This window comes from Parus major, chromosome 6, assembly GCF_001522545.3.
Source record: "Parus major isolate Abel chromosome 6, Parus_major1.1, whole genome shotgun sequence".
Taxonomy (NCBI): domain Eukaryota; kingdom Metazoa; phylum Chordata; class Aves; order Passeriformes; family Paridae; genus Parus; species Parus major.
This window is the reverse complement of record NC_031775.1, coordinates 4,403,368-4,424,497: the sequence shown is the minus strand read 5'-3', so window position 1 is coordinate 4,424,497 and position 21,130 is coordinate 4,403,368. Positions and strand designations below refer to the sequence as shown.

Below are 21,130 nucleotides of genomic sequence, written 5' to 3'. Positions count from 1 at the left end.
TATTACTAGGTGTTGTATCACATCTAAAGCTTTCAGTACTTATGTGACCTATATATCAAGTGGAGAGGGATCTTACTAAAACCTTCCAGGAGGAAAACGCTCACACTAGTCAGTCTAGATATTCTCTAGCAAATACAAAAGTGGGATTAGATGGTGCTGCTATTTTGACCTGAAATAAAAATTAATATAAATTAAAAAATTAATAAAAGAAAAACAACTAAATCAGGTGAATGTTAGCTAAAACAAAGCTTATTTTGAGATGGTGAAATACTACAATATAGCTTAATGAGGTAAATCCATTAGAATACCAATACTTTCTAAGGCATGTATATTTTATATGTATATAAGGAAGTATATTTTTGTCTTATGATTATGCAGAAACTTTTTTGTAAGAAAGAACTTGATTTTCTAAAGTAGACTGGAAACCAAATCATTAGCTTCTGTTTGGTACTTAGCTTTCTACATATCTAGATATTAAATTAAGTGCTTACTGAATTTTTAATGTCTACTTAATCTCTTGGTTTAATTCAGATTCATCATCTAAATTGTTTCATTTAAGTGAGATGAAAGTTGTTGATTTTTAATACTTTACTGCATACCTAGGAAACAGAATCATGGAGCATGAGGAAGACACTTGAGTTAAATTATAAATATCTGTCTCTTCAAGAAAAGATTTTCTATTTGTGTTGTGATGAACTTTTTTCCAATACTTGGTAATTCTCCTGGTTTCTACATATTCCACAAAAGAGGCAAATGTTACTGGTGTATAGCATTACTTCTGTATGATGCTGTATGCATTCAATTAGGCACTCCCACAATGATTTCCATATCTAGCCACTCGTTCTTCTTATTTCTTGATAGGTGATGGCCTTATCAGGAAGACGGGGGCGAGTCTGTTACTGCTTTGAGTAAACAACCTAAAGGTCATTTTAGATGTTGGTTTTGACACTCTTGGTTCAGTAGACACCCACCAGAGCTGTCACCAGTATGCTGAAATCACCATTGTGGAAAAAGTCTTTCAGTGGGTCTTGCTGTCTCTTCAAAAGAAGAGACCACCAGTGGGCACTTAATGATGAAATGAGGAAAAGTCTATCAAATTCCCCTCAAAGATACCTGACAGAGGCTTTTGGTCTGAGGTCAGGATCCAAGTGCTGGAGGTCTTCCCTGAGGTCTGCTAAGGTTAGGGGAAAGTCCTCAAGTTAATGGGGTCTCTGAGTCCTTGTGTGTCCCCAATGGTTGCCACAGTTCTAGCCAGTGCTCATGGACCTGTTAAAGGAGGTTTCTCCAAGAAGTGACAGCAGCAGAAGACATCCCAGCTACATGGACACAACTGACTTTAGCAGGCATGGCTATGCACACTACAATGAGAAGGGTAAAACCCAAGGCTCACATGGCACCCCCACTAGGGTGTTCATCTGCACAGCCATCACACACCCCACTGCCCTCCAACACAGGCTTCTGCAAGTACCATTTCTCTCCTACAAGGCTGAGCAGTAGAACAGTAGAAGGCACAGCTTTGCTGAAATAGATGCATCCACTGCCAAAGCGTGTTGGCAGCACACACCACCATTGTGCCTCCATCAATAAAAGGTCGTTCCAACACTGTATTTCTGGCTACTTTCTCCTACACACTCTTCAGCATGAAAGCAGGAAGAACCCAGCAGACAGATCTAGAGATACTAACACCTTGCAAAAGAAGAGTTGCATGACTAGAGCTAATATCCAGAGCAAAGGCCAAAGCACCCACAGGGCTGATATAGCAATATGCCTTGTATTGACAACTTTACAGACTGAGCAAAACATATCCCACAAGGGATACCACCAACCAAGGCAGAATCCAAAGTTCACTGCAGAATAACTCCCGAAGTCCTTTCAGGAAATTTCCTACAAACAAAAGTAATTTTCTTGTCTAAATTAGGTACTTCAGGCTCCTAGGCTCTCATATTAGGCACCTGAAGATAAGGTACTTCAATAGACTACAAAACAGATGACTCTCATTAAGTCCCAGGTAAAGAGCTACTGTGGATTCAGGTACTGCCTGGTGCTTCACCTCTCTCCCCTCACACCAGCATGCAGACAGCTTAGTAGCAAGGCATCTCAGACACTTCTCCCCAGACTGAACACAGCACCTCCAGTAACTGAGGTACAGTGTCAAATCATTCATCCTGCTGGAACATACTATCTGTGTCCACTTTACAAAAGTGGAAAGGTACAGCACAGTCCAACTCTCCTTGTCCAGCTAGACACAGGTCTGAGGTTTTCCTAAAAAGTGAGGGGACAGGTTGTACTGATACCTCCATTTTTCTGTAAAGTGAGGTACATGCTAATGTATATGCCGTTAAATTTCTATATGAAGTGCACCTTGTATCATATTTGCCTAACTTCTGTGCAGCTAAAAAAGAGAAGAGAGAAACCAGAGCCATAACAAACAGCTATAGAAGACAAAATATATGTGTGTTCTTCCAAGATGATGCTGTCTTTTCAGAGCCAGACACTCAAGTTACTGCATTTACCAGACCTCTTGCTTCAAGACACAAGACAGTAGCTACCAGAACATCCTGTTCCTCTTTTCCACCATGCCTTGTGAAATCCAGCTGTAGCCATTGTGACCTCTGGCACCACCCCCAAAACCAACACAGGCTGTTCTACTGCCCTTAGAAACTTCTGGTTTTCAGAAGAGATTCCTAGCACAATTCACTCTGAATGGCATTGTGGCAAGGCAGCTAGTAATAGATAAAAACTACTGAGGACACATCCCATTGCTCTTTTTCCTCCCTTCACTCCACAGCAAAGAAGGTTCAGAGCCCAAGGATTCAGAGACCTCTGCAAAAGCAGTCAAGCCCAACTTCCACAGAGCCCTGTATGGTATTATACAGGCACAGTCAGAGCTGCTTTCTCCAAACACAGGGCTCCATTTTCCAGTACATAATTTTCACTTTGTGCTAAACAGACAACAGTGTGAAAACTCCCTTTTTTTGGGTTTGACATTATCGTACAGACAAGAAAACCATCTGCAGTTTTCAGCTTCAGCTTTTGCTTCAAGTTGGGATCTTTCTGTTACTTTTCCCAATACATTTTCAAGCCCAGACACTAATTCAGTCTACTCCCTACTTCAGCTGGTCTCCAACTCTGAGCAATGTCTGCTTTTCAGCATGATGCAGGAGTCACTAAACAGCACCTGATCAGGGTGCTTATAACCCCAGGATGCCATACCACAAAACAGGCTCCTTGAATCCAGTACTTAACCAAAAAGTGCATGAGCTTGCCAGCTACGCAAGCCCAGCACTGCTCGCTCATGAAGGGCAAAATAGCACCAGTGGAACTTCAGGGCAGTCTGATATCACAACCTGGCATATCTTCCTTGCTAAAGGAATCTGGGTAAAGAAAACACAAGCTGTATTTAAGCAATAATACCTTCTGGGAATGTCTAGCAACAAGTGCTCTGAGGAACAAGCTATGCCTCTGGCCCTTACCCTCACCGCTCAACATTCCCAGGTTGACTGAGTTAAAACAGCTGACTTAAAAGTCCTAATTGCTATTCTTAACAGTAAAATACTTTTTTTTTTTAATGTACCTTTTAACATGCTGTGAAGTTAAACGTGGCTTGCATGTTGCCATGGATATGATTTCACGTTTATAAGACTGGTCTCTCCTGGCAGCTAAATGGCGGCATGGGAACAAACAGCAGAACAGGGCTTTGTTTGGCATTTTGCTTCATTTAGGATAGCAGCTAACTGCTTTTCTTAACAAGCTTTTGATTTTACTGGAGTTTCTCTAGCACAGAGTTCATCCCAATGGCATTAAACACACCACAAACAATCATCCAGTCTGTGTGAGCAGAGCCCAGACCTCTGTGGCACCATTTATGACAATCAGGGTATAGGGTCAAGCCTGAGTATGTTTATACATCTGCCGTGGCTGATATCAGACAGGATACAGTGCATGAAAACATCCTTCTTGCTTCATCTCTCAACACAGAGAGCAGGGGTTGAGCTGGAACTAACTTTTATTCAGAATAAAAACACTATCAATTCTGAGAAAAATAAGGTTCTGAAGTTAGGTTTCCATTTGAAGAGAGGAGCAATTTCATTCCATAGGGAATCCCAGGAAGAATGTCCAAAATGGAATTGCTAAATTCATATCAACTTCAAACCAGTTACATTCATGCAGAAAGGCTAATGGAGCAAGAATAAAACCCAGACTGGCAGGAAGGTGTTACTGGTTCAGAATACCAGGTCTAAATGCCTCCTTCACATCCACACCTAATGACTCATGCCCACATCTATTTCAAAGACAGTGTGTATACCTCTAGCCCTGCTGGATGACTTATGTGGCAAAAGTCACCTGGTCTTCAGAGGGACATTTCAACGCTCAGTGAATGAACCCAGGGATAACTTTTGCCTGCTGGTTGCTTACATGTAGGATTGTATCAACTCAGCTGCTGTCACTAGGAAATCTGAAAATAAGATGCAATTGCACAGACAAATTTGGGGATTACACCACACCATGTCCCTCTAAATCACACAGCCAGACTGTTTACCTCTGTCTATGCATTGCTGTCATGAAAAGTTCTGTACCTATTTCAGTGTCAGAGATACATATCAGTTAAACCTGACTTCAGCTTTTGAAGTGGGTGGAGAGCAACACCGCCCCTCTCCTGTGCTGGAGCCTTCAACTAAGCTGCATTTTACTCACAAACATATCTGTAGTTCTGCTGTGTTCTGACTTTTTAAAAAATCTCATTGGACAGACACCACCAGCAAGTTTCTCCACTCCGTGGAGTGTCTTCACAGCCCTCCCACATAGTGAAAATGACTCAGACTAAACTACTAAATTTAGGGCATTGGTATTCTATGTGTTACGCTGGTGTTCATACAAGTAATGCCTTAAACAGTAAATTTCTGAATTAAGCATTCAGGCATCTTTTCTATGCTGCACTTGCCACTGAAAGAGAATGGCAATAAAGGTGGGCTGAGGAGGAGGTTATTTGGATCATGATTTGGCTTGTGTTTTGGCTAGAGCTATATGGGAATTTGAGTAAGGTTAGCATGCACTTTTAGAAGTATCTAACGACCCAGTATCATGATGTTAGATCTCAAGTGATAAGGTTGTGCAAGATTAGCTGCCCTTGGGAGATTCCCTTCATCTCAGGCAAGAGACAGCAGGCTTTGACTCATAAATGGGGAGGATTTCTCTTGGGATGACTAGACCAATTCCCACTCCTCAGCATCCAACTCACCCATCTTTGTGATGTTCCCTCCTGGAAGGACGGTTCATGAATCAGCTGCTGAGCTGCTGGTTGCAAATCCATCCAAGTTAGTTACCGATCCAACTAGATCAGTACTTCTGTAATATAAAATACTTCTTCAATATAAAATACTGAAAATTATTGGAAGTTTTTAATTTGCAAATTAGACCCTGATTCATGTGTAATAATCATCTACGTAGCAAAGACAGGGTAGTCTGGAAGAAACCTGCAATGGCCATGAAGTTATGTGGCTATCACCAGCAAGTTAGGGCTTTGCAGAGAGATTTTCCATGTGGTTACCACCCGGAAAAAAGGACAGCAAGTCCCTGGCCCCACAAGGAGCAGAAGAAGCAATGAGAAGGCTGGGATGAGAAAAGGAAGGGTAGAAAGAGGAGTGCTAATGAACCTTGTCAGTTGAGTCACTCTTTCCTCTCTGTTTGCTTAAAATCACCAATAAATCAATGTAAGCCTGAAGTCAGGTCAGAACCTGGCCAAGAGACCAGAGTCTCCCCTTTAGTCTGACCACACCAAGTGACAATCAGCAAAAGTTTATGTGAGTATCTCAGGCAAGGACATAGAAGCAATGACTCATCTATTAATGAACTTTGGTTCTTTATCTGGTTTCCAGGTGCCTCCAGAAAAGCATATTTTTCTTATATATTTGTGGCTTTTTAAACTGTTGAATAATCTTTACAAATATAATTCATGATCTGTTACCCAATTAAAACCATACAATTGCTAGGAGCAATCTGAACTGTTTACACTGCACATTTCTATCACATCCCCTTCCTTTGTTCCTCATCATTGGACCACAACTCTTCAACAAAAATTAGGTTAATGCAAAAACATTTTAACACTTTCACATAATCTGCTGTAGCTTCCAGGAACACTTATACTAGTGCAATGCATCATATTTCAACCTGGGAAGCTGGGCATTCTTGTCTGAAGTTCTGCAGAGCAGATAAGAATAATTCTTTTCAGTAAAACCCAAAACTTTTTCTTGTAGGAACACCTGCCCTAAGGAAAATTTCCACAGTAAAATGTCTATCCTTGTCCTGACCCCATCCAAGAAGCAGTGATCTTAAAAGACTCCAAAGTGCCCACTTAAGAGAATCTTAAAAACCCATACCTAGAAGCAATCTGGAGGGATTATCTCATCTCTTTCCTTGCTCTAAAACAGAATAGCTTAGGCCATCTCTGAAAAACATTCATCACACTTTTTCTTGCAAAAATTCAGACAAGAATATGGCACTTTCTCCCTAAGTAAACTGTGCCATGATTTTACTACTCATGCAATTTGAGAACATTTTCCTAACACTTGAGCCATGTTTCTTCACTTTATCACCTCATATTTGTCCAACCAGGCAACTTTGACTGGGTCAAATTACCCAGTTTTATCCCCCAGATTTTGAATGGTAGCAAAGTCAGAGAATATAATGAAGGGAAGATGTTGAAAGCCAAGATTAAGAGATATACCAAGATCAGAATATCTGCATGATACCTACTGCATACTAGTTGCCCTATAAACTGAAAAATTACATTAGTTAAACATTAATTATTCTTGGAAATTATGTTTTAAAATCATTTTACAATTTAGGTCCATACAAACTGTCTGACAAATCTGTCCCACTATCTGTCCAGGAATCCAAATCTCTTTCTTGAGTGAATTCCCAACTTCATTAACACTTCATTCTTTAGAATATTAAAGGGGACTTTTGAAAAAGATAGGGACAAACTTTTTACCAAAGCCTGTACTGTCACATATAGGTAAAACCTTACAAAAGAAAGGTCTTGTAAAATCATGGTTCAGGCCTTTTTACTTTGACTAGCCTTGTTACTTCAGCTAAGTATAGCTAACAGCTAACAGCTGATAAGTTCTCATGAGAAAAGAATGATAACAATGAGAATCAGCTTGCATATCAATCTGTCCTGTGGGAACTGATTGCACCAGTGAGGAGAAAGATTCTACCTGTGTGAAACATCCACTTGCCAGGAGACAAGAATGTAAACATACCTAGTAAGAAAGTTTTTGACTGACACAAACACTAGCAAACTCTAACCAATGAACTAAGTTACAATACATTGCTAACCAATTAGAATTAAACATGATGCCTTCTGATAACCCTATAAATATAAGCTGTGAAGAATGAAGTTCGGCTATGGTGGAAAAAGAAACAGGTGTTTTTGTCTCTACTGCGACAATGTAGGATAGGACATGATATTTTTAAACTAAAAGAAGTCAGAATTTGACTACATATAAGTAAGTAATTTTTTTACAGTGAAGATGGTGGAACAATGATACAGGTTGCCCAGAGAGATGGTGGATGCTCCATCACTGGAAACATTCATGGTCATGCTGGACAGGGCTCTGAGTGACCTGATTTAGTTGTAGATGTCCCTGCTTACTGCAGGGGGCTTGGACTAAATGGCCTTTAAAGGTCCCTTTCAACCCAAACTTTGTGGTTTTTGAATTTTCTGAATTCTGTAATTCTGTGGACAAGTAAATCTTCCTTGGTAAAATTCAGTTAAAATATCTCCCCAAGAACTTCTGCCTTGTGAAACCGAGTTGCCTCAATATATCCTACCATAGTGATACATTAAAGGAGTTTTGCTGTATTGACTTTCCAAGCAATATTCACATAAAGTGTCCCTTGCCACTAATAAGTACTTCCAAGAGTTGCTGAAAAGCATCTTTCTACTTGTCCCAGGCAGGTGGCTTAAATTACACCTGCCTATCAAAGAGGCTCTGCTCTTTCTCTTTCTATCCTCACCCAGACAAGTCTGGACTTTGTTATTCCACAACTTCAGGACAAGCATGGATAACGCTTCTCCATTTCTCCAAACCTGTCCTTTACAGAATGAGCTGTATGAATGCTCCAGTCCTGTGACTGATCTCAGCAAATTTCTAACATATCTGAGAAATATTTGACTCTCTTGCTACAATGCTCCTTTTCCCATATTTGTACTGATGTTGCCTTCTTACCCTTCCAAAGGTGCTGCTGTAATATTCACTCTTTTAAACCTTTGCACTGACTTCTTTCAAACCGATCATAAAGTTCTTTTCCCACTAGGCTGGTGAAGGTTGCACTGTGATAGAACCCTGTTTCTTCATCATCTAAGAGAAATTCACATCCCTGCCTTTGAAATATGACATTAGCAAATGCCAAATATGTTGTTTCCACACTTTTGATTTAAAAATGAAGTGAAATGAAACACTTAATTTCAATGAGCTGATGTTGAGGGTTAGGTGTCCTTTTTTGTTGTTGTTTGTTTTGTGTTGTTCTGTTGTTCTGGCCTGCCCGTGGAATTTTTACCCATTAGCTGCGGAGACAACCTAACTGTGGATATTTAGTGGGTGCTCAACAGAGGACAAAGAGTGGCCGGGCCCAGGGGCGGGGAAGGGGCAGGAAAAGAGGGTGGGGACCAGTTTTTGGCTGGCTTTCTTCGGCTTCGGTGGAAGACATTCGTTTGCTGGGTCGCGGAGCTGCTGCAGTGGAGAGAAGGGAATTTCGCCATCACCCAGACGGAGCTGCTGCTTCTTCTCCTTCTCCCCTCTTTGTTGGTGGCCTCACACCCCCTGTCCTGCCGGGACGTGTGGCAGTGCCAGCCACCACCGCGGAGCTGCTGATACACCTCAGCCACCGGCCCAGGATCTCAGCTCATCCCTGCTGTTTCCAGCTGACTGTTCCTCGGAGCCCTGCAGGAGCACCAGGACTGACTGCCCGAGGGGTTTGTGAAAACGAAGCCTCTCCTCCATCCCATCTCAGCCGAGAAGGCTGTCCCGGGGTCCCTGGTTCTGTTTTCTGGTTATTGCTGTAGTTATTGTTGTTTGTTTGCCTGATTAAACTAGTAAAGAACTGTTATTCCTATCCCCAGATCTCTGCCTAAGGGGCCCTGGATTTCAAAATTATAATAATTCGGAGGGAGGGGGTCTACATTCTTTCATCCCAAGGGAGGCTCCTGCTCTCCCTAGCAGACACCTGTCTTCTAGAACCAAGACAGCTGAACTAAAGCAAAATATTTTGATCTGACCCAGTTTGACTTCAGTTTGCATCATCTGTCTAAAGCGAGCCTCTCTATCCAAGTTTTTTCCCATGATCCAGCACTACAGTAGGTAAGAGGAGAGACTGCAACACATCCTTGGTTAGATAATGCAGAGATGGGAGTGGCTGTAAGAAATAATCATGATACAATGCTTCCTGTCCCAAAAATACCACAGCAGTTCACACAAATGGCTCAGACTCACTATTAAGTAACACACAGCAACCTAGCTCAGCAAACTTGAAATGGATCAAACTGACTAAAAGGAGAGTATTTCAGTAATAACCTCCCAGCAAGTCCCCCTTAAATTTCAATCTCACAGAATTTTTGCATAAAAGTCACTTGAACACCAAGTTTTTTTTAACTTCATATAATTAGCAACTATAGAAATAGATCAGTCATCATGACTTGCTGCACAGGAAGATCAGAATACTGATTCATACATACTTTCTATACATTGAATTGCTTTAGAAACCTGGTACTTTTACATCTTCTTCATACCATGACAGTTCAAATTGAGGTCTTTGCTCTCCAATGGTTTCCACATGATGGGAAGTGATGCTAATCATGAGAACTACCAGAAAATTCTTCAGAGCCAATTAGATGGCATCAGTCACAATGATATTAGTCATCCACTCCTCAGTCTGAAAATTGTCATTCATCTACTCCTGAAGCTGCAAAATACATGAGGGAAGTGTACTATTTCCCATTCTTTTTGCAATCACAAAGTGACATGAGCTTGTATTTTCTGTTCCTTTTTTAGGAGAATGGTGGTTACTCTCTGTGCAGGTTATAAGAGAGACTTTGATCTCATTTAACTGCTTCATACTGCCTCTGCTCTTTCTTGATCACCACATTGCCCAGAAAGAAAATTGGACGAGCAAATGCTGCCATTAGTCTGATGCCATTACCTTCTGCTGCTTCTAAGGACAAGATGAGTGCGATGTGACTGCTGGTTAACAGTGACAGAGGAGAGAGCTATCACATATGGTGCCATGACTCAGCACAACAATGAGAATAATTAGAAAAGCATGAGAAGTGGTAACCAACATGTGGAAAAGTGGACACTCAAGGAAAATCTTCCAAAAAGCTGATAGTGAAGCATCAGAAGATGCTAATTGCAGAGGGTTCAAAGTGGGGGATTGTAAGAATAGATTGAGGAATAACACTGCAGCAGAGAGATAGACTGCCCTGGAGCAGTCAGCCTAACAAACCATACTACTGAGAATATTAAGTACCACTGATGTCAGTGAGCTATGAGGTGGGGGAAGTCCAGGAGGAACTGATAGGAGGAGAGGTTGATCATACCCTATTTTTCCAAAGCAGGATAGTTTGGGAATCCCAGAAATGCTGGTGTAGCAATCTATCACTTTCTCCCAGCCAGGAGACCAGACTATCCAGTGGCCCTGGTGAGCACAGGCATCTCTGTACATGATGTTGTTCCAATGTGAGAGGCACCTTTGAAGCACTCGACATCTCCAAAGAACAGGCTGGCCAGCTCTGGAAATACCAACTCTTGAAATCCCTCCAACACTTTGTTTTTGGAAGACAGAGGTAGTAAAAAAAGATGAAAAATCAGAAATATCAACCTTTCTAACAGAGGGGTAAATAGAGCAAGTTAATAGTAAAGTAATATTCTTGAGAAGGCAAAGAAAAATCTGTGGCCGAGAAGTTGAGATGCATCTAGCACATCTGGTAAAACTCTGCCAAGGTTTTCATGGCATCTGGTCCTCTGGGATGACATTTCGGCTTACTGCCCAGTTGGAATTTTCCCTTGAAGGATTTTAGGGGCTAGATTCTCAGCTATAGTAAACTGTGCTGCTGCTTTTTAGAAGCAGGATGATTTTGAGCAGGAGAGGGTTATGCCCCAGACCTCAGACTGGTAGGATGGTTTTCTCAGGGCAGCTACATCTGACAGCTTCACAATGAAAGGAAATGTTATCCATGGCATGAAACTCCAATTCAACAAACAAATTGGAAACTGACTTTATAAGAAGTCATGTTAACAAATGGTACCAAATCCAAGTGGCAAAGATCACAATTACCTCTTCACATTTTGCCTTTTCACTGCGTGTGTGTGTGTGTGTGTGTGTGTGCTTCAGCCCCAGAGAAATAGATTATTACTCAAGAAGTGGAGCTAAATAAACTATAACATACTAGAAGGAGATTTGGCTGTGTTGATATATCTGGAGTGTGGTACAGCAAAATATTCCTCTGTAAACACTGAGATATCTCACCAGGATTTCTCATAATTATGAAATAATTCAGAGTATCTCCAGAAGAAGTCTTAGATTTTAATGCCAACCCTAAAACTAAAACATGCCTGAACTAGATAAATCAGATAACCTAAGACCATATTTACGTATCTATAAAAAGAAGATAAGGAAGGACAACTGGAATAGTAACTGCACCCTGCAGTTGTTGCTAGGCTCAGCCTTCTACATCCAGCTGCACTGAAAAAAGATTCATTCTCTTCAAGAATGAATCTAAGACTCCCTGATTTGTTTTTCATACTGTCCAGTAGAAATAACTTGATCACAGTGAAATAGGACTCACGGCAGCCCTCTTTTTCTCAGAGAGAGATCTTTCAGAAACTTTGAAGATACTTTATTCCAATGTGCAATTACAACAAATGGTTTTTTGCACCATGCTAACAACACAAAAGGTCTCTGAGGCAGCCCCTGCTTTGCTTGGTGAATGAGTGAAGCAACATTGACCTAAGAGGTGTTGATGTATCCCACAGGAAGGGGAACAAACTTCCACTGCAGGGCATCTTCACACCAGTGCACTTCTCTCTTCTCCAGCCTCTAACTGACCTAGATATACTGCTGGCAAAAGAATATTAGGAGTGAGATTTCTGGTAGATGAACTCCACTAGCACCTTCTACTACGTTTTAGGAGATCTCCAACCTAGTTGTCTATGCACATCCTGCCAGAAGTTACAACTGCCCCTGCAGAGTCAGAAAAAAGGAACGTTTCTCTGTGTATTATCATCCAAGAGATGGTCACTGTAGACATGGCAAAGAGGAGTTCTGGGCACATGCAGTATGCTCAAGCATCTGCAGCAAATCAATCTGTCTGTGGGCAACAGATGCCTTTGCAGACATGCAGCACTCCAGGCTCTTTTTATGCTCATCTGCACTTAAATACTTGGAATAACTGGAACTCAAACTCGTACTTCCCTGGCTATGAGCAAGAAAAGCATACCACCTTTAGCCTAGAGTTAATGCCTAGGCTTAGCTAATTGTCCTGGCTCTCTCCACTACCAACAGGCAGTGAAGCTGTATGATTCACCCTCCTAAATCCATAATGAATCACTCTGGCCACATTCAGTGAAGAGCGAGACACACAAGAATGCTCATACATGTTGCTTAGACTACAGAGCCACCTTCCAGACAGCTCAAGGAGGGTAAGACATAGCCTACCTGAATGGCCTTCTCTTTTGAATCCAGTGGTCAAGGCAAATAAAAAAGGAACTTGGGCTGTGGCTTTTTGACACAATAACTTTACAAAGATATAATGAAAGCAGTAATCCAAATGCAGTAGTATTAATTACAGTAACACAGGGGGCAGTTCCTGTAGAAGTCAACAGCTGTTTCACATGAAACTCAAGCGTACCACAGCTTGTGTGTAGATGTGTACCACACATCTGCCCAATATGAAAGCCACTACCAATTCACATGCTATGTATGTTTTCAGTCAGAAAAGAAATGAAGCGATTGATACAAGGGTCTAGAAACCAGGTCATGAGATTCCTTCTGCATGATCCTGGTGTCCTGCATAAAACTTCCTGTCCAGACAAACACCTGCAACCTCATGCTTTCACCATAGCTTTGATTTATATCCTTTGCTTGGCTTCTGCAGTACTTTCAAACCTTCTGGAGAGGGTCTGCTTGGGCCCAAGCTGCACTTTTGGGGAAATGGCAGGGAAAAACAAGCTTCTGGCAGTGGGAAAACAGACTCTCCTATTGGTTTCAAAGTTTCTGCAGGGACACACCAGCCAGGGCAGGCTGCCAGGCTTCTCTCAGCAAGAGCTGCATTGCCAGAAATTATCCAAGGGATCCACTACATCATACAGAGGTGCAATATGTACATGCACAGACCTTGTGCTCCAGTGTTTCTGAAGCAGCTGCCCTTCCTGCCGTGAAGGTTCTGCCATGTCCATAAGAGGGCTGTTCAAGGCCCATTGGAACAGGCCCAAGCACTGGGTTCAAGTTTGATTGGCTCTGAAACATCCAGCTGTGTAGTGTGACATGACCCTTTATCTGCTGGAGGAAATGGGATTTTATGAATTTTCATTCTGAATACATAAAGCAGGTAGCTAGATGAAATACAGCACAGTCAAGCTCTGAAAAAACTTACTGTAGGTGTGAAGACTGCAAGTGACATACATAATTCTTCATTTAACACTGATCTCTGACTTGTGGATTGTTCTCTCTTTGAAAAACCCTAACTATTCTTTTCACATGGGAATTTTGACCAGAGACACTGAAATGTTTTAACACATAGATTTGGCATAGAGACTGCAGTGAGACATTGATCTGGCTGGGTTTGTACCTACCCTGTGGCTGAGGCAGAAGAGCAAATGTCTATGTCAGCTACATCTGGAAAGAAAAAGGGTTTCTGTTTGAGTCAGCATACAGCTGAAACTCAAACAGGTAGCCAGGAACTGACTGCTCCACTGGGTTCTGACACTTATGACAACATCCCTCATCAATCAACTTTTGAAAGATCACACATTGGAGTGTATGCCACCAATTGAAATATACTTATTATGCAACATAAGCTGAATGCTTTGAGAGGACTACTTACTTTGAGAGCACTTTCTCCTGTACAACTCCCTGTAGGATCCTACTTCCAAGGCTTATAAGCTAACCAGGTTGTCTAGGCCAAGTTCTGTATGCACTGTGGATAGATACACCACAAACCAAGAGTAGCAAGAGGACACAATTTCTTCCCTGCATAATTCCCTGCATATTCCCCAGTATATCATAAATAATACAAATCAGTCTATGAACGATGGGAGACTATCAAGTGTATGCAACAGCCATGACTTACACCTACCAGAAATGTGTGCCAACACATCACATCAAATGACTTTCTTTTCACTTGGTCTGCATATGACCTTGCCGTGTTCATTCCAGTAATAGAACAGCTTCAACCTCAAAATTATCTTTTAAATAACATTTTTCAACATGCTCCCACACTTAAATTAACCAAACTTTTAACAACACTTCAGCCTATTTTTTTTTCATACAGGTTTAATGCCAGAATAGTTGGGAAAATGTAAGAGTATCTTTTTAACAAAAATAAGTATTTTTGTAATGACTAAAGCAGCACATGTGAAAGACAACAATCTAATAGCTCAGATAATGCAAGGTGATGCATGTTTTCATACCAATTATTGGTTTCTTAATTTAGCAAACAGGATTTTTGACTGCATTTAAAGAGGAAATCAGCAAATCAATACTAAATTTTCCTTAGAAGAAAGTCATAAAATAAATCAGGTTACCACAGAAACAAATTTAAGCAAACTGGTACCACAAATCAAGTAATTAGGCAGAAAGAACCATTTAATGTCTTCAAAAATTAATGATTTATGATACTATGTCATGTTTGGGACATAAATATTTATTATCTTGCATTTTCTGATCCTTCAACCCTTTCTATTAAAGGACAACCCAGAGAAGTCCAAGCAGCAAACAGTAAGACAATACAAGCACAGAAAGCACATTTTATGTCAAATTACTCCATGCACAGGGAACATTGCAATACTGTGTACCTACAGCCATCCATGGATTACAGAGTCTCCTGTGTATACCTGGCAGCAGTCTAATAAATTTAAATTAAACTTCCATAAAGTAGACAGAGGCAGTCTTTTTAGTCTTACCCTACAGTACAGCAAGAAATGTATTGTGCTCTGTATTTGCCTTATTACTTAGTTCTTCCTGCCAAAAAGCAAATTTTCCTAAACACCAGAAGCAGAGAGAGAACTTTAAGGTTTAAATCCTTATGCTCTTTCATCTGGACATCAGCAATAGCCATTTCTTCAACAACTCACAACGCAAAGGGTTGTTATTTTCCCTGCAGGACTCTAATCTGATAAAGAGCCAAGACTCAAGCCAAATCTCAGCAAAATGAGAAAGAAAAAATATTCTGTCTTCTTTATTTTCCCCTTGCTCGTAGAACATTACCAAACTGGCCTTTAATATAACTTCAGCTCACAGAAGTAATTCTTGAAAGCCCATTGGTGGAATGTGCATTTCCTTCTCCTTTCAGATTGAAAAGGAAACTTTGTGTGAGTTTACTGTAATGGAGTATTTGTATCAAAAACACCCTGACCTCTCCAGACATAAGATTAAATACCAGCAGCCCACTCTGTCACTAGTTCACTATTAAGAAATTACATGGGAGGAAAGACACAACATAAAATTCACAGGAAGAAAAATAGAAAAAAAGAAAAAAATACATCAGTAGTGGTGGGAGTGAATGAACAAGCTTAATAATGAAGTCAGTAAAAAGAAAAACACCCTCTGGCCAATTGATAATAAAAGGTTACTTGAGGCAAAGGGTCAGATCCTGAGCAGTGCACACTGGCCCAGCTTCTCCAACCTCAGCAGAGCAACAGTGATTTATGGCAGCTGCAAAAAGCCCCAGGAGACAGAAAAACCCAGCTATAAAAATGGTACTGGAGGCCCACATTTTGAAAAGCTTCCACTCACTTTTAGCACCAGACTGAGGTACAGAGGTGACTCTGAGGGTTTGTTTCTGCGGAGGAGCTGCTATGAAGTAAGCTGAAGTGTGAATTTACACTGCATTTATTCTGGGTCTTAAGTAGGCTGTAAATTCACACCCAACCTATTTTACAGGGATTTCCCCAAGTATATAAGTCCTAAATTTGCCTCCTAATCATGGAGGTACATGAAATAAATAGATGCTTTCAAAACTGCAGACCCACACAGGAATCTCTCTTGCTTGTAGGGCAAGTGGGTACTAAATAGTATATATTGTATTATAGTCCTGCAAGTGCATGGTGCTGTTCTTTCAACCACTGATCTTAAGGCCCCCTCCAGTCATCTCTCTCAAGATGTTCTGATACCCCTGGATCTATTCCAGCTTCATGGCAGACTTCCATATGCCAGCACCTGGCTTCTCCCTTCCCCATTCCAGTTCCACATACAGAGGTCCACATTTCTTTACCTGACCCTCAGGGGGAGCAGTAACTCCTCATCCTCGTGCAGAGGTGTTGTGTCCTACCAGCTTCCTACCTCTGAACTAACCTAACCATGCTCTGATCATTCATGACTCACCCCCAGAAGCACTGGATCCCTGGGTTAATGCATGTCCTTTGAAACCTCCTTCAGAGTCATAAGGTTAACTCCATGCCAAGAAATTCCAAGAAATGCCAAGAAATGCCAAGAAATGCCAAGAAATGCCAAGAAATGCCAAGAAATGCCAAGAAATGCCAAGAAATGCCAAGAAATGCCAAGAAGCTGGGCAAGATTATTCACACTTTTTTGGCTGAAAGATGCTTTTACACACAGCCAAACAGGCAGCCAGAGGCCTTTGTCAGGAGTCAAGAGGAAGCAGCTGGTATTGTCACAGCCTCATCAGGGTCCTCAGGATGGGGATTTGGTCTTCAGCAGGCTGGGGTGACCAGCTTGAATCACACAAGGCCTGGGCTCTTTCCCTGGAAGCAGCAATGAGGCTGTAATGGAGCAGAGCATTTATGTCTTGGCTAATTTGGAATGTTGCACTGCTTGAACAGCTGCCTGTGCTGGCTCAGGTGTCAACTAAGTCCCACCTGCGGCCGTACCACTCTGATACAGTGACAGCACAGTATCCTGAAGGATCCTTCTCAATAAGTCAATTTAGTTATATTCTCTGTCACCTGAAACAAACACCAGGTTTCTCAAAAGCAGACTGGAAGGCTTCCCTTCAGTGAAATGTCTTATTCTGCAAAGCATGAAAGACTGAAAGTCAGCTTAGAAGTTTTAATTTTCAGGGTATAATTTTTTTCATTTGTAGCTTTCCCAGGCTCTAAATTTCCTGTCTGTCGTCTCTCTCTCAGTATTTAATACTCCACAGCCAAGCTATTCTAAGTCCTTACTGAGCCTACCATTTATAAGGTAGCACTATAATATAATGATAACCACCAGCATATTCCCTAAACAAGGCACCCCAGAGAATTCAGTCGCCAAAACACATTCCTCAAGGCAAACGAACAGGGCCCTCCATGTTATTTTAATAATCTACTATCCCCTGAAATCACTGACAATACTAATCTATATATCTTGCAAGTAGACAAATGTACATGACTTTCCCATGCAATAACATACTGATTAAACTTAGAGCATTTCAGGCAGATCGTATTTATTATTATTATTACTTCTTATTAGACCTTATTAACCCTCAAAGGAAATTCCACACAAAAACACAGCATCAAAAAGCCAAGAGCATGTAAGAATTCAGTCTGTATTTCAGCCAAAATTCAATGATTCCTTTTAACTACTTCAGTTGCAAAGTTTTCAGAAGAACACTAAGCTGTCCTTTGAGAGCTAGCCAGTAGAAGGATCATGGCTCTCGTCCTTACCCTGTCACATAGTAGGGAGGCTTTTATTCCCTGCTAAATATAAAATATTTAAGAAAAACAAAACCAAGAAACAAACTGGGATTTGGTCAAGAGTTCATGCTGGCTGAATCACTGTGGTATGGAAACCACCAACTCTAAAGATGGAATGTCCAGAGCAATTTATTACCTCAAAGAAAGAGAAGAAAGAAAAAGAAGAAAAAAGAGGCCCTCAGGACCCATTTAGCTTGCTGGTTAGCTCCCCCAACACCTAAAACATAAAAGAGGATACCCTTTTGACAGATGCCTTGATCTTTTTCCTCTTCATCTCTCTCAGAGCACAGCCAGCAATTTGATCTGCACCACAGTTTTTCATATTGGGTGCAGTGAGAATTGTTTAAATGTCACTACCTGGCTCAACATGCAGAAATACTGTAAGGTCAGGGCACTGCTTCTTTCCTGTACATCCTGCACCTATTGCCCTCCTCAGCCTTTCCCCAAGGGAAAAAAAAAATCTACATACTTTACAGATTGAATATGGCCAGTTTCTAAGTAGAGATCCATTTAGACTTCTCTGGATTGCCTCTCTCTAAGAGGTTCCAAGGAAATATCGCTCAGAAGCAATTAAGGTCAGCTGCTCTTGGACAGACAATGGAAACATTTAGGGAGGCATCACAGCCATTTTGAAAGAGGCCTGGAAAATCTTAATATTGTTAAAATGTGCCTTCACAACTGCTGATAGGATCTAGTAATGATGTCTGTGTTGTGCTGGTGCATTTCATTGCCTTTCACAAGCCAAAATTTTACCACCAAATCATTTTAGCTAACTTTAAAAGGCAGTGTTGTGCCCATTGCTTGTAGCAAGAACAGTTCCTGACAACAACCTCACCATACATTTTTTGCTTTCCTTGTTTCCAAAGTACTGGCATACAGAAACACATTATACTTAGGCATTAAATACATTTGTCTCAGTTAACCATCATGTTATTTGACATAATGCTGTCACTAAAGCCAAAAATCCTATCAGCTTCCAGACTTACCTGAATGCTGTGCAGCCTTTTTGTCCATGCTGGATGGGGTGACTAAGAACTGCAGCACAAATGAGATGAACCTGTGCTGCAGAACAAGAGAGCTGGTCCAGAGGCTAAATACTGTAGCATGAGGAAACCTTGGATCAGCAGTTCTGCAACATATTTCCTTACACAGACTTATCTCCATCATTTCTCTCTCTGTGTCCCTGCTCTGTAAAATGGTACTTCTATATAACAGTCTCTGTGAGAATATGGTAAGAAGTGGCACATTGACAGGGAACATGGAAATACCTCTGAATCTATGATAACTCCACATTACCAATCAATCATCTTAAACACTCAAAAATTAATGATTCCATAGAATCATTACAGCAGAAGTGACTCACAAAAGACTGAAGGAATCAACACCCTCCTGAACTGCATTCAGTTTTGTGAGTGTAAGCTTTAAAGGGTTCATTTACCATAGTGATTGTATTTGGAATCACTATGGTAAATTTGGAATTTGGAAAGCAGTCTTTGAAAATTTAAGTATCTTTCTACAGAGTAAGCTGCCAGCTAGCTGCAATGTTATTTCATAACACTGGTGTCAATGACCACAGAAGCCTTCCAACTCAGCAAAGCATCCTCCAGGATGTCTTGATAAGAAGATCTATAAAAACTGCACATTCAAAAGCCTGGGACTGTTGGGCACTAGTTTTGCACGCTTAATGGAGCTGTTGCTACAAAGTGCTTCTAACCCTATCAAAATTTCACAGGCAGTATGTCAGAAAGCAAAAAATACTGAAATAGTAAATCACAGTAGACTTCAGATAGGCACCAACTTTACCTACAGAGGCTTGCATCAACCAATGAATCATTCTCCCTTTCTCTTTCCTGCAGGGCTTATATATGTCCTGCAGTCATGACAGCTCCTGGTGACCTCCTCTGGTGCCCCAGTCCTTTGGACTTTCACTGCTCTCAGCTCCACATGCTGTCAGCACCTGTAACATGAAATAGTACATTCTGAGTATTCCCTCTGCCCCTTCCCATTACATCAGTGCTCAAGTCTGGAGTAGCAGCGTGCTTCTGAAGCCAGAATGCCCCACATACTGTGCAGTCTCCAAGCACAGACCAGATTCCTTTCAGATGGAACTAAGCTGGAAGAGGTACCCCAGCAGCACAGGCGAAGTACAAAGGCCTCACATGGTGTGCAGGCCAGGGGCCTTCAGCAAAGCTGAAGCTCTCCAGGTCCACTCTTAGTTCCTACTACCATCACTTGTGGAGAAATTGCATTGAAGTAGCAGACATTCTTTCTCCTCCAGGCAAACTTAACAAATCTTTTCTAATCTGTACAATGACCCAAAACATACTTTGCTCTTCTCCAAACCCTCAAAAAAACCAGCTTGATGCCCGTCTTTTCAGACATATACCCAGCCAGCACCTCCAATGGATCATAACATTTGAACTGTTACATTTTTTGACTAGTCATTAAAATTGCCATCATTTAGGTCCTTGCCCATCTGCCATTGTCTGCCACTGAGTATTCTGTCACTCACCTCTTCCCTTTTACCTATTTCTAGTCTTCCATTTGGACTCACTTGTCCTGTTATTATTTTAGCTATGAATAAATCTCAAACTCATCACTTACACCAAATTAATATGAAGTAGCACAATTTCCTATGATTTCTTAGATTTCATGTGACTGAATTGCTATATAAGTTCTACCAGCGCAATCTGAACTTTCACATTACCTACAGAGAAATCATGTCCTTTTTTCTCTCCATTAACTGTAGCATCTCTTTGTGGATCCACAGAACTGAATGGAAGTACCTCAGCTGAATGCAAGACACAGTCCCCTAAATGCACTTAATGAAGTCATTCAAACAACTGATGCTATTTATATTGAATTTCATGACTATATAACATTCGGAGACAACCATGTATTTTCTGTGTCTTTAGAAAATACATTTTTCCTATTATACAATCTGAAAAATACTGGTTTTGTTTTAATGTAATTGTAAGAATCAAATTTATCTACAAGACCTTTAGAAAACAGAGACCCACCTCTGAATGCAAAGAACAAACATTTGCATTACCTATTTATATTAAAATATGCAGAAATTTCCAAAGTATTCAGTCAACTTATAAATTTTTATAACTTCTTTGGATTGTTAACATTTTTTAACACACAGCATTATTTCAGCTTTGTGGAAGGCTCAATAACAATCTTTCTGGTCTGGAAAAAAGGAAAGAACATTATAA

The 21,130-nt window shown here is 40.9% G+C and overlaps 1 long non-coding RNA gene across 5 annotated transcripts in view; it reads right to left on the bottom strand.

Moving 5' to 3' along the window:
- The window catches only part of LOC107206612, a 66,461-nt gene that overhangs the window by 26,709 nt on the left and 18,622 nt on the right, over nt 1-21,130 (bottom strand). For 3 of the 5 annotated variants that reach the window (XR_004498075.1, XR_004498078.1, XR_001522465.3), the window contains exons 4-5: nt 20,965-21,104; nt 19,716-19,869 (exon numbers count right to left, since the gene is read on the bottom strand). This is a non-coding gene — a long non-coding RNA (uncharacterized LOC107206612). Of the gene's footprint in view, nt 1-5,239; nt 5,347-19,715; nt 19,870-20,964; nt 21,105-21,130 lie in introns of all 5 variants that reach the window. The other 2 variants (XR_004498076.1, XR_004498077.1) reach the window with 2 other exon arrangements.